This window comes from Rana temporaria, chromosome 2, assembly GCF_905171775.1.
Source record: "Rana temporaria chromosome 2, aRanTem1.1, whole genome shotgun sequence".
In the NCBI taxonomy this organism is placed as follows: Eukaryota; Metazoa; Chordata; class Amphibia; order Anura; family Ranidae; genus Rana; species Rana temporaria.
The window spans coordinates 413,615,557-413,629,984 of record NC_053490.1 but is presented as its reverse complement, the minus strand read 5'-3'; the positions used below and the strand labels follow the sequence as shown (position 1 = coordinate 413,629,984).

At 47.7% G+C, this 14,428-nt stretch overlaps 1 protein-coding gene across 2 annotated transcripts in view; it reads right to left on the bottom strand.

Moving 5' to 3' along the window:
• DHRSX (dehydrogenase/reductase X-linked) overlaps nucleotides 1–14,428 on the bottom strand; it is a 631,492-nt gene that overhangs the window by 413,102 nt on the left and 203,962 nt on the right. The window lies entirely within an intron of this gene.

Sequence of the window (14,428 nt, the reverse complement as noted above, 5' to 3'; positions counted from 1 at the left end):
CCTGAGGGGGAACAACCCGGGTCTGACCCAGGCTCCCGGGCCTGCTGATGACCGGGTCTGGGCCTGTAACGTTATATTGTTCAAGTATGTGCCCCTAGCTAGGACTAGGTGAACTTTTCTATGCTTTAAGTTTTATAGTTTGTTTTGTTTAAGCTGACTAAATGTGAACCAATGTGTTATGGGTGGATCCAATGTTACCCGGCGATATGTATGGGTCTGGGGGGTGGGGTCCTCTCCTGAGGGAATTGCTGAGCCGGATGTTTGCTCTTCTGGTACCTCTGGTCTGGTTTCCTTGCCAGTTGCTCCCATAGGAGACCTTCCTACGGTTTGATGGGGTTGGTTCGGGGACTAAGCACCCCGGTACTTTTTCTGGGCGTGCGGGGTGGGGGGGAGGGGAGGTTCTGTTTTGTTTTCAGGTTTTTTTCATTTTTGTTTGATGCTCTTATAAGTTGCCAAATTTCTTGCCAGACTAATGCATGCAGTATGTTGCCTTGGACACCTAGCCCGTCCTGTTTCTGGCGGCCGGGCTGGGTGCCTAATGCTTTTGAGGTGAATATTTGTGTGTGGTCGGTGGGGTGCCCTTCCTCGCGGTAGCTCCACGGTCATGGTTCTAACTGCCCTGAGTTGATAGGATTTCAATGGCTCCCATTAGGCTAATCTCGTGGAATGTCCGCGGGCTCAATGATAAAATAAAGAGGTCGCTGGTCATGGCCTACCTTAAGAAATATGCTACACATATATGCCTCCTCCAGGAGACTCACCTGACGGGACGTAAGATTCTGGGCTTAAGAAAGCAGTGGATAGGTCACTCTTACCATGCTACGTACTCCAACTACGCCAGGGGGGTTAGTGTACTGATACACAAGTCCCTATCCTACTCCCTTCTAGACGTTAGGCTAGACCCGAGGGCAAATACGTGCTCCTCCATGCTGTGGTGGACACGGTTGAAATGCTAATTATGGGCTTATACATTCCGCCACCGGCAACGGTATCACTCTTAAAATCCCTGATCCCTATATTAGCCACTTATCCCACTGACAATATTATTATCGCAGGGGACTTTAACATGGTTCCAAACCTGTCCCTGGACAGGCTGTCGTCCGACGCGGCCACTGACTCTCCCCTGCAGCGCTGGGCCTCACTCTATGGCCCGACGGATGTGTGGTGCTGGAAATACCCAGTCGACAGAGCCTACACGTGTCACTCCACCTCCTACAGAGCTATGTCTAGGATAGATTTAGTTTATGTTAGTGGGGGAATGCTCTCGAGGGTTAGTAAGGTGCAGATACTCCCCAGGGGTATTTCGGATCACGCCCCTGTGCTTCTTGAACTGCGGACCCAAACGCCCCCATCGGAGAAACTGTGGCGACTTTCTCGCTACTGGATCTCGGATGAGAGGGTGGTGGCGGAGATCCCCGGACATGTTCCTGAGTTTTGGAGGGACAATGAGGATTCCACGGAGGTAGGCAACAGGTGGGATGCTTTTAAGGCGTTCATGCGGGGATGCTACCAAGCTATCATCTCTAGGGAACGTAGAGCTGCCACTATTTGTTTGGAGGAGGCTGAGGCTAAAGCCCAGGAGTTAGAAAAACAATATATTGTTACCCAAAACCCTGTCACATATGCATATATGCAGACGGCCTACCGTGAGACTATGCTTCTCCGGGTGGCCAAAGCGGGAAATATACAGTTGGCCCAAACACAGCGCATCTTTGAGCAGGGGGAGAAGACGGGATGCCTCTTGGCCTGGCTGGCTAAGGAGCAACAGCCCGTTACTACAATTGCTAGGATTAAAAACGCAAATGGGATGGTTGAGGTGGACCCAGGGCCTATCAATACGTGCTTTGCCTCCTATTACGGGACGATGTACTCATCTAGGGTGGACTACACGGGAGAGGAGCTGGACTCCTTTTTGGGGCAACTGACCTTCCCGAGCCTCTCAGATGAGGCCCGTACCTACCTGGACAGTGGAATTACCCTTGAGGAGGTGCAACAGGCCTTGGGGGAATTGCAGGCGGGGAAGACCCCGGGGGTGGACGGCCTTCCCCCGGAATTCTATAAGGAGCATGGGGAGCTACTGTCCCCCAGGCTTCATGCTATGGTAGTCGCATCTCTTAAGGATGGCGACCTCCCTCCCTCTATGGCGGAGGCCGTCATCGTAGTGATCCCCAAACCAGGCAAGGACCCCGAGTTGTGTGCCTCCTACAGGCCTGTAACGGTATTGGTATGATATCCCCGTCAAAGATTCCCTTCTTCCATAAGAACATCACCCAATATTCCACTAGGAGGAATATTCCTGAGATCGCCCATTAAGCCACACATTAGTCCAGGCTTACTGCTAGAACAAGACAGACTTTAATGTTATATCACACAGCTTATATGTAATTTCCAAAACTGTTACAATGACAAATCTCCGCCCCCCTCACACTGGGGCTTCCATACAGATGATTAGACAGACACGACGGAGCCGATGCTAAAAACACATTTTCTTTAGACAATGACATCAATGACGCTGATTACTAGTTGTACTGAATACATTAACTAGACCGCTCGACCCCGCATATAGAGAGATAATTACCACAATGGAGCAATCAGAATAATTAACACAAGCCACTTAAACACAGATCTCCTTCACACAACACAATAGATCAATTAACCTTTAGAAATAGTGAGGGGACATTAGCACGTCAATAACATGTTAGCCGAGGACAGAATCACACAGGGCAAGCAGGGAGAATTAAACTGAGACATATAGGCAAATGCATCACAATGGCCCCCCTTTTTCTCCCTGCTACGGCAAACCCGGTTGGACCTTCCCTGGTCCAGTAGGGTTGACGGGTTCAGAGCTTTTAGTCCGAGGTTAACTCCGTTTGGCGTGACTGACCTCCCTTGGCAACTGCTTCAGACTCAGGTATGCCACCGGGTCGTCAGATCACACGCCGGTCAGTCCCCAAGTCTTTGTGCGATCTGCAGAGTCACCAGAAGTCAGTGTGAAGACGGCGAATGGGTCTGTGCGCCGCCATCTAGGTGTCCCGCTATGGGAGGGGCAGGTTATGGCTCTGAAGTGACAGTCACAGGCGATTCATAAAAAGAAAAAGTTATATTTGTTGAAATGCTGTAGCACCGGTGCTCAGAGTTCGGGGGGGGGGGAATCAGGGCCCCATAGGGTCAGCCACCCTCTGCTCCCTCCGCAGCCGCCAGTTCTCCTCTTTGAGCTTCTCCAGCTCCATCTCCAGTTCATGGAGCCTGGGGGGGTCAGCCTGCTGTGACCTCAGGTGGTTGTTCTCCTCCTCCTCCATGCGGCTTATGCACTCCTCCAGCTCCATGTACTCACGGATCAGCTCCTGCTTGCTCATGTCCTGCAGGCTCTCCACGTGGTCCTTCATCATCAGGAACTGGGTGGTGGTGTAAGGGGCCACCGGTGGGCCCTTGGCGAACATCTCGGCCCGCATCTGGGACGCCCGCTGCGACTCCCTCTCCTCCAGTCGCTTCTTCTCCTCCCAGGTCAGCTTGTTATACGGCTTCCAGGACCTCTTCTTCCTGGGGGGTAGCCGGCGGTGCCTCTTTCTGCCCAGCTCCCTCCAGGGCCCCTCCGGCTCATGGCTGTCGCCCATGACCAGCTGACAATGGTGTTCCCTGTTGTCCGTAATACCAGATTGTACCGTGAGGACTTCGTAAATGGTGTCCAATGGTTCTTCCGGACCCAGCTCCTGGAGATCCCAAGCCGAGTCTACACAATGGGCTGCTGCTGGTGGGCGGTACCCAGGTTGAGACCAATTTGACCTGGTGTTGTCGTTCATGGGGCAATTCTGCTTGAAGTGACCCAGCTGTTTGCACCGGAAGCAGCGTTGTTCGTTGTCCTCCTGGCGTGGATAGCGAGGGCTAGATGTCATCGGTCTGTTAGGCGGTTGGTATCTAGCGGCTGGTGGGTGTGAGGGCGCCGTTGGTCGTGGAGGTTGTACCCGTGGTGTGACCTGGTTTGTCTTGCGAGTATCCGCATATTCATCCGCCAACTTCGCGGCCTCTGGTAGAGTCATGGGCCTGCGATCTCTCACCCAATCTTTGACATCCGTCTGGATGCGATTGAAAAATTGCTCCAGGAGCATTAGTTGCAAAATGTCCTCTGCGGTGGTGGCCTGGCTGCTGTTAACCCAGTTAGAGGCCGACAGGGACAACTGGCATGCCCATTCCGCGTAAGAGTCTTTTGTGGTTTTGCGTGAGTCCCTGAACTTCTGTCGGTGGGACTCTGGGGTTACTGCATAACGAGCTAGGAGCGCTTCTTTAACCCGGGCGTAGCTATGGATATCCTGATCTGGCACGGTCCGGAAAGCATCAGAAGCTTTGCCTGACAGTTTGCCTGACAATATTGCAACCCACTCTCCTCTAGCTATTTGGTGCAGGTTACATTGTCGCTCAAAATCTGCCAGGTAGTTATCAATTTCACAGTCCTTTTCATCAAAAGCTTTAAAAGCGCTAAACGGAATCTTCCTTGCGTCTGCTGTGCTGTACTCACTGTTTGGAGAATGTGCGGCTGCTTGTTGGACTGCTGCCAGTTTTAACTGTAGTTCTGCGTCTCTTATTTGTTTAGCCTTCTGTAGTTCTGCATCTCTTATTTGTTTATCCTTCTGTAGCTCTGCGTTTACTAACAGGTCCATCACTTTCAGCACCACATCCGGCGTTGGGTTCGGACCAAACCAAGCTAGCTTCTCTCTCATTAGCTTGTTGGCTGGCGATTCCTCCTCCTGAATCACTGGTGTCTCCATCTCTTGTACTGCTGGCGTTGCTGCAATCCCGTCCTCCTGGTCTAGCTCCATTAATTCTGCTATGATGACCCGCTTGGTTTTGTTGCTAGCAATCCTTCCACGAACTTCCAGTAGTTCTTCCAGTGTCTGCTTGGAATCCGGGTGTAAAGGAGAGTAGAAGGGAAAATCCCGCTGCTGCCAACCAATTGTAACGGTATTGGTATGATATCCCCGTCAAAGATTCCCTTCTTCCATAAGAACATCACCCAATATTCCACTAGGAGGAATATTCCTGAGATCGCCCATTAAGCCACACATTAGTCCAGGCTTACTGCTAGAACAAGACAGACTTTAATGTTATATCACACAGCTTATATGTAATTTCCAAAACTGTTACAATGACAAATCTCCGCCCCCCTCACACTGGGGCTTCCATACAGATGATTAGACAGACACGACGGAGCCGATGCTGAAAACACATTTTCTTTAGACAATGACATCAATGACGCTGATTACTAGTTGTACTGAATACATTAACTAGACCGCTCGACCCCGCATATAGAGAGATAATTACCACAATGGAGCAATCAGAATAATTAACACAAGCCACTTAAACACAGATCTCCTTCACACAACACAATAGATCAATTAACCTTTAGAAATAGTGAGGGGACATTAGCACGTCAATAACATGTTAGCCGAGGACAGAATCACACAGGGCAAGCAGGGAGAATTAAACTGAGACATATAGGCAAATGCATCACAAGGCCTATTTCGCTTTTGAACGCAGATGCTAAAATCCTCACTAAAGTTCTGGCCAGACGTTTGAACTCGGTCATACTGTCCTTGGTGCATGAGGACCAGACCGGTTTCATGCCCGGGAAGGGTACGGATATAAACCTCCGTAGACTGTACACGGTGCTGGGGGCTCGGGGGGCCCTGGCCGAGTCCGACGTGGTGGTCTCCCTGGATGCGGAAAAAGCTTTTGACTCTGTCGAGTGGTCATATCTATGGGAGGTCCTGCGTCGGTTCGGCTTTGGTCCCAGGTTTGTATCGTGGGTACAGGCTCTCTACAGGGCGCCCACTGCTAGGGTTCGCACCGGGTCGACTCTTTCCCAGCCTTTTCGTCTGCACAGGGGCACGAGGCAGGGGTGCCCATTGTCTTCCGGCCTTTTTGCTCTGGCTATTGAGCCCATGGCGATTCTCCTTCGCTCCTCCCCGGCGGTGCGCGGTATCCCTATAGGCTCGATCCAAGAAAAAATCTCCCTATACGCGGACGATACGCTGTTGTACATGCGGGATGCCTCTCGCTCTCTTGGAGCCGCCCTGGAGCTTATCGACACATTTGGCAGATTCTCAGGCGTCCGCATCAATTGGGGGAAATCGGTCGTTTTCGCCCTCCAGACATCGGAGACGGTGGTCCCAACAGGTATTCCTTTGCGATAGGTAACACAGTTCAGGTATCTGGGTGTGGAGATACATAGGGACCTTAAGCAGTTCACCCCCCTTAACCTGACCCCGGTCTTGTCCCTCCTGACTCAGAGGTGCGCTGCTTGGAAGACACTGCCCCTTACCCCGGTTGGGAGGGTCAATTTGGTCAAGATGACCGTTCTGCCGAAGTTTCTCTATATCTTTAGACAGACACCCGTCCCCATTCCCAACACCTTTTTTAGGAAATTGGACTCCTTAATCACGTCCTTCGTCTGGAACGGGGGAACCCTTAGAATAGCCAGGTCTACCCTGCAGCTACCGGTCACTCTGGGCGGTCTGGCTCTGCCATGCTTCCAGAAGTACTACTGGGCTGCTGTCCTTGTCACGCTCAGGTGGTGGCTTTCGGAGGAGCCGGCCAACCCGGCGGCTACTCTGGAGGCTGCGCTTCTGGGATCTTACTCTGAACTCCGCAATCTTATTCACAGGGGCCCCAGGTCTAGTCCCGCGGTTACCCCTTCTATGAAGACTACCCTGAGGGTGTGGGAGGCTGTTAGGACCAGGGTTCAGAGCACCGGTCGCTGGTCCCCGCGTACGCCGCTGTGGGGGAACCCGCGTCTCTCGCACTTTCAGTCCATACCTGACCCGGCTCTGTGGGCCCGATTTGAGGTTAAGACGCTGGTGGACATAGCCCCGGCGGGCAGACTACTCACCTTTGATGAGTTGAAGCAGAGAAAGGGACTGACGAACCAGATGTTCTTTCGGTTCCTTCAGCTGCGTCACGCCTTTGGTTCACAATTCCCTGGGCTGGTGGTGCTGGAGACTACGGGGGTGGAACGCTTGCTGAGTGAGTCGGACGAGACTAAGCCCTTGTCTGCCCTATACTCGCTATTGGTGGGCCTGGACACCTCTAAGGTCTCTCAGCTGTACTCGGTCTGGCAGGCGGATATCCTGGTGCTGGCTGATGACGATTGGGAAGAAGGGATACAACAATATCTTACACTGGTGGTGTCTGCCAGGGATAGGTTTATCCAACTTAAATTCTTGCACAGGGCCTATTTCTCCCCCCAGCGCCTGGCAAAAATATTCCCGCAGCGGAGTCCTTCCTGCCCAAGATGTAGCGCAGAGGAGGGCTCATTTTTTCATGTAGTCTGGTCGTGTCCCGCGTTGCAAACCTACTGGCAGGGGGTAGTGAAGGTGATTCAATCCGTGAGTAAGATAAGTGTACCCTGTGATCCCTTGCCGTTGCTCTTGGATATAGTTGACACACTACCCGGTACTCAAGCCAAGAAACTGTTTATTTTTTTCGCAGCTTTCTATGCCAGGAAAGCAATCCTGCTAAAATGGAAGGAGGTCCCTCCCCCCTCGGTGCAGCAATGGCGAGCATTGATTAATGCGGCCCTTCCCCTGTACAAACTCACATATCTGGGTCGCAACTGTCCTGGGAAATTTGATAAAATTTGGGCGGCCTGGGTGAAGGCTGAGAGGCTGGAGCTGGATTAGTGGGTGGTGGCTTGAGATGGCCTGGTAACCCTCGCGAACCCTGGGGCTGGGTGTAGGTGGAGCCACGTGGGGACACACTGGGGTGGTAGCCTGAGTCAAGATTCTCCTGGGGTCTGATGGCAGGGCCTCTCTCTCCCCCCCCCCTCTGCCTCCGCCCATCTCCTATTCCCCTGGATGCTTGTTCCGTGGTGCGGTGGTGGAGGTCTTCCCATTTGCCCTGGAAGGAGACACTAGACCCGTCTACAGTGTGAACTATGGCACGCAGCTGTCACTCCCGTCATATGTGTTTTTTTTTGTGTGGGGAGGAGGGAGGGGTACTACAGTAAATGGTAGGTTTAATGTCAGCTTCACCATGTACTGCATGCCCAACCTGTGATCTGATACTCTTCGTTTCCCTGGTACTATTTGAGCTTTCCCCCCCCCTTTTTGTTTATTCTCTTCTTTTGCGATTTCTATCATTATGTGTAGGGCAGGGGGGTGCGCTCCTTGCAGGGACGTTCGTCTTCTTTGTTAATTCATTATGCCTTATCTTGTGTGCAATGCTGCATTTACTGCTGATTACTCTGTCTGTTTACATCAATAAACAACCTTTTGTTAAAAAAAAAAATGTCTACTCTCCAAATCAGCACCAGGTTCGATTTTTCCACAAACTGATGCACAAGGTAAATAACCTCCAAAAGGGTCGGCTGGTTCTGTGTGGTGATTTCAACGCAACACCTGACCCAAGTATGGACTCATCCTCAGGTGTCAAATGCACAAGTCCTTCCCTTTCGTCTTCAATCCATAATAGAGACTTATTTGATGCCTGGAGGTGCCTTCATGCAGGCGAAAAAGACTTTACCTTTTTTTCTTTGCCGCACGGAGCTTACTCCCGAATTGACCTATTCCTGGTGGACCAATCCACACTTTCTAAAGTAACAGCCGCTTCCATTAACTCCATAACCTGGTCAGACCACGCTTCCATCACCCTCTCTTTAGAGGACTCTGCAACTAGCACCACGACTTCAATGTGGAGGTTGAACTCATACTTGCTGCAGCAGATAGATGCCAGGAATCATATTGAATCTCATCTGAAAGAGTTTTTTCAGTAACAATGCTCACTCTGTACAGGACCAATTTGTATTGTGGAATGCCCATAAGGCGTACATTAGGGGCATTCTCATACAACTGGGGGCGAGGGCCAAGAGGCAGCGGCAGCAACGAGTAAAAGAGTTAACAAATTACATTTTTAAACTAGAATCGAGCAACAAACAGAACCCTTCCCCTGCAATCTCACGAAAACTAAACCAATTGAGATATGACCTTAGACTCCTCTTATTAGAAAGTTTTGAAAAATCGTCCCGAAGATTAAAAATGTCTTACTACGCCACAGGTAATAAAGCAGGAAAACTCTTATGCTGGGTACACACGAGAGGATTTATCCGCGGAAACGGTCCTCCGGATCGTATCCGCGGATAAATCCTCTGGCGGATTTTGATCTCCTGGTTGTACTAACCAGGAGATCAAAATCCCTGCGGAATTCCGTCCGCGGTGACGTGTCGCGCCGTCGCCGCGTCATCATCGCGGCGACGGCGCGACGCTGTCATATAAGGATATCCACGCATGTGTCGAATCTGTACAGACCACCGGATCGATCCGCTGGAGCCGATTCCAGCGGATAGATTTCTTAGCATGCCAAGAAATTTTTATCCGCTGGAAATCGGTCGGCCCGAAATAAATCCGCGGAAAAAGATCCGCTGGGTTGTACACACCAGCGGATCTATCCGCTGGAACTGATCCGCAGATCAATTCCAGCGGATAGATCCTCTCGTGTGTACGGGGCCTTAGTGCACAGAGTGAGGGGACTGAGGTATAAAACCAAGATACCATATATTATCCACCCTCTTAGTAATAATAAGCTTTATCACCCCCAAGACATAGCTGATGCTTTCAGCCACTATTATAATACCTTGTATAATTTAAAGGATGATGCTGACAATTACCAACCCAACCCTGACGCTATCAGCCAATTTCTGCAAAAATTAAGCATACCCACCATCTCACACGAACAATTACAAAAATGTAATCAGCCTTTTAGTAGGGAAGAAATCCATAAAATTATAGATTCCAGGCGGTTTTACCGGAGACTATTATAAAACCTTTAATCTAATTTTGTCCCCTTATTTGGAAAACACTTTTAATGCTACCGCTGCCTTAGCCACATTCCCTCCTGAAATGTTAAATGCTATTATCGTGACTCTCCCGAAGCCAGGGAAGGATCCATCCTCTCCCCCAAACTTTAGGCCGATCTCACTGCTTAATATCGATTTAAAGGTTTATGCCAAACTTATAGCAGCCCGCCTATTGGATATTCTCCCTCTTCTTATCCACCCGGATCAGACAGGGTTTACCAAGGGCCGTCAGACCTCTGATGCCACTCGCAGACTGACAAATATAATACATTTGGCCAACTTGCACAAAAGGCCTTCTCTGCTGTTAGCTTTGGACGCAGAGAAGGCCTTTGACCATATCCACTGGCAATATATGGCCCAAGTACTTGAGAGGTTCGGTTTCTCCGGCCCCATCTTGTTTGCGATTCTAGCTCTGTATTCTAAGCCCTCTGCCCAAGTACTTACTTTGGGAGTCTTGTCCAAGCCATTTGACATCTCAAATGGTACCAGACAAGGGTGTCCCTTGTCTCCTTTAATTTTAAATTTGTTAATGGAGCCCCTTGCAATTTATATTCGCTCTCACCCTGGCATCAGAGGTTTCCCTGTACCCAACTCTACTCATACTATCAGTCTGTTTGCGGACAACATCATTATGATCCTCACTGATGTAGAGACTTCCCTGGCTTCAGCCCATTTAGCTTTGGAATTATTCAATAAGTTATCCCAGGGCTCGACAAATCCCGGGCGCCAGGTCGCCATGGCGACTAGAAATAGGGTCCTGGCGACTTGGCTTGGAAGGGGGGCAAAATGAGCTGGTGGTGAGCCGTTGGTATTACAAGTTATTACCACCAGATGTGTAAGCTGGCGCCATCTGGTGGTGGCCATTGGTATTACAAGTTAAACAGCAATTCTAATGTAATTGTTCACTATTTTCACTGCCATCTTCTGCCCTCTAATTAGAACCCCCAAACATTATATATATTTGTTATCCTAACACCCTGGAGAATAAAATGGCGATCATTGCAATACTTTGTCACGCCGTATTTGCGCAGCGGTCTTACAAGCACACTTTTTTGGGAAAAAATTACACTTTTTTTAATAAAAAAATAAGACAACAGTAAAGTTATCCCCATTTTTTTTTAAATATTATGAAAGATAATGTTACGCCGAGTAAATTCATACCCAACATGTCACGCTTCAAAATTGCGTCCGCTCGTGGAATGCCGACAAATCTTCATAGGCGATGTTTAAAAAAATCTACAGGTTGCATGTTTTGAGTTACAGAGGAGGTCTAGGGCTAGAATTATTGCTCTCACTCTACCAATCGCGGTGATACCTCACATGTGTGGTTTGAACACCGTTTAGATATGCGGGCGCTGCTCACGTATGTGTTCGCTTCTGCGCGCAAGCTCGTCGGGACGGGGCGCGTTTTCTGGCTCCTAACTTTTTTAGCTGGCTCATAGATTCCAAGCAAATTTGTCAACCCCTGAGTTATCCTATTACAAGGTCAATGAAAACAAATCTTACATAATGGGAATAGGCATTGACCCTCCTCTGAGGAGAAGGCTCAGTTCTCGGTTTCCTTACTCCTGGAAAGATAGTGGGATAAAGTACCTGGGGATAACCCTCACAGCTACCTCTGAAGACCTGCTCACAGCTAATTACACCCCGTTCCTTAGCACTATGATTAGGGCACTACAGGAGATTTCTAAAGTTGAATTGCTCTGGTCAGGCTGCTTAGCGGCATTTAAGATGATAGTCCTGCCGCAACTGCTATATCTTTTTCGAACATTACCAATTCCAGTCCTAACTCTTACTTTTCGAAAGCCCAAGCCCTATTGAATAAATTTCTGCGGCAAGGTAAGAAAGCAAAGTGTGCCTTTAAAAAGCTGATAGCGGCTGAGAAAGCTGGAGGGGTTGGCCATGTACTTCTGAAAGACTACCACGCGGCCTTGATTCTGTCTCAGGCCAGAGTATGGTTTTCCAAGTTGCACAATCCTAGATGGCTAGATCTTAAGGAATCGCAGGTCCCTGTTAATAATCTATCCGACATATTACTATCAAGTAAATTACTTACGCTAGCTCATAAACATCTTTATCCCACAACGGAAGCTACAATACAAGCTTGGAAGATGTGTACGTCTCAAACTTGTATAGATCAGGTTATCAAACCCTTGCCACTCACCATATCAAGCTTACCACTGATCATTCCAGACCTTCACATTTCACACTGGATTACTAAGGGCATCAGGGTGGTGTAGGACATGATGGTAGGTCCCTCACTCAAAACATTAGAGTACGGCTTAGACACTAATGACCACTATAGGTACCTTCAGATAGCTCACTTTCTCCAGAATACATCTCAGACTTCTACAATGCTACCTTGGCGTGCAACGCTTTACCTTACTAATCCCACAACCAATATCAAGGGGATTTCCTTGTTTTATAACCTTTTAAATAATAAAAACATATTCATTAGAGCTACAAACATTGAAGCGTGGGAGTGAGACCTGGAAGCAACGTTCACCGATAATCAATGGCAAAAAGCTATTTGTAGTACTTTTTTGGCGTCCAAGAGCGCCACTTTGTGGGAATTATCCCATAAAATATTGTTACGGTGGTACCTAACGTTGTACCGACTTTACAAATTTAGTTTTGACCTATTGGTTAGGCATCCATCGGTTAAATTTTAAAGCAAGTTCTCATTTTTTTGACCGAAGGTTAAATAACCTATGGGGCCTACACACGATCGGTTTGGACTGATGAAAACGGTCCTTCAGACCGTTGTCCTCTGGCGATCCTATCGTGCGTAGGAATGTGGAAAGGATTTTATCCTATAACCCTTTGATGTAGACAGCAGAACGGCACAATCTTCCATGTTCGATTAATACAACTGTGTAACGTTCTACCGTTAGCTTATGAAGCCAGCAAAATGTATCTCCCTGCTTTGTACAACTAGGAGACTGGAAAGTTAAAGAATTTGCAAATATACTTTCCTAATAATGTGAAAAAGATGTATTTTTTTAACCCTTTGAATAATACCATCCATTCCACCTTTAAAAAAATGTCCTTAAAACGATCTCAGTGATAAGTGAGAAATAAGTCGTAAGTAATAGTCGTAAACCCCAAATGAAAATGTGGCTTTTTACATCTGCGCTGCTGCTCCCCAACCAAAATAGGTAAAAAGAATGGTGTCATACTTTAAGCAACATTGCATTTAGAGATATGCTTGAGACTTCTGCCCTTTGTTTTTCCACCAACATCTGCCACTTACTTCTGTGCAAAAACTTAAAGCAACCAAAAAAGCAGCTCCATCACCAGAATGAGCAGCAGATGTTCAACAATAAGTTAGAGATTGCCAGATGCAAAAGAAATATAATTAAAAGAAAAAAGCCATTTTACGTAAACTGAATGTATTTTTTTAGATTTTTTTTTTTAGATTAACACATAGAAGAGACAGCTTTGTGTAAATCGTCTTATCAAAAAACGCATTACTGTATTTAAAGACATTGTTTTCATGTATTATTTTTAATAATATATCCACTTAGGCAGTCATAGTTATTACATTTGCCGGCACTGCTTCCTCCTTCACAGTGCTTCACATAGTGATTATTTTTCAACAATTGTTAAAAGAAAGAGTAATTATATTAAAGTAGCACTATAGGCAAAACCTTTTTTCCAACCCCTTTAAGGTTTCTTTTTGCAATTTTTGTCCCATTGGGGAGATTTCCCTTCACCTCCTGTCCCATATTCAAAAAAGGAAATCTTTGCTAATTAAGGCAATATCTTTGGGGCATCCTGGTTCACCAGAACTAGTCTACCCATTGGAAGATTTTCCCTCTTTTACTTTGGGTTTTTTATCTGTCAAGTTAAATCGCTCAGGAGAGGTTATAAAAACATCCCATGTACACGAAGCCTTAAGAATGCATAAAATATTGATTACTTGTGACACCTCGGTTAACGACCAATTTGTTTAACAACCTGGTTAAGTGAGGAGAACCTGTATTAAAAAGTCTACAAAGTTCAGGAAATAATAAATGAGAAAGTCCTCTGAAGGTGACACTTCTCAGTTTAACAATATAAACATGTGGCCATCATTGTAAGTCCGGCCGTTTGTTTTATACTGTGGTGTAAACCATATGGAATGTTTTACTAGCTGTTTTTGCAATATATCCTAATAAATATACTAAATTATATACTGCTTTTTTGGGCTCCGTGTGGTGAGCATTTTCTGGCTAGGGTTCCCCTGGCTTGAGAACTAGCTCTCTAGAGGATTGATCGACAGACTGCTGGGAATCTCTCTAGTTTTGATTAACATTTAATGCTGTTTTTCAATGGCACTATGGTAAGTGCATATTGGTGAAGGAAGAGCACTGGAGTCACTTTTTAGTGACTGCAAGCTGCAGACCATTCACAGTTCAGCACAGCTCAGACATGTGCAGTGGGAAGCCGTCTATGAAGCTTTATGACTCTGAGTTACAGCCGGCTTCCCTATACTAAACATGTCGGGAGGCGGGCTCCCGAAGACCGAAAAAAAACTGGACCAGGTGAGGATCCTTGGACAGGCAATTGTCCTGTTTTTAAAAGTCAGCAGCTACAGTCCGC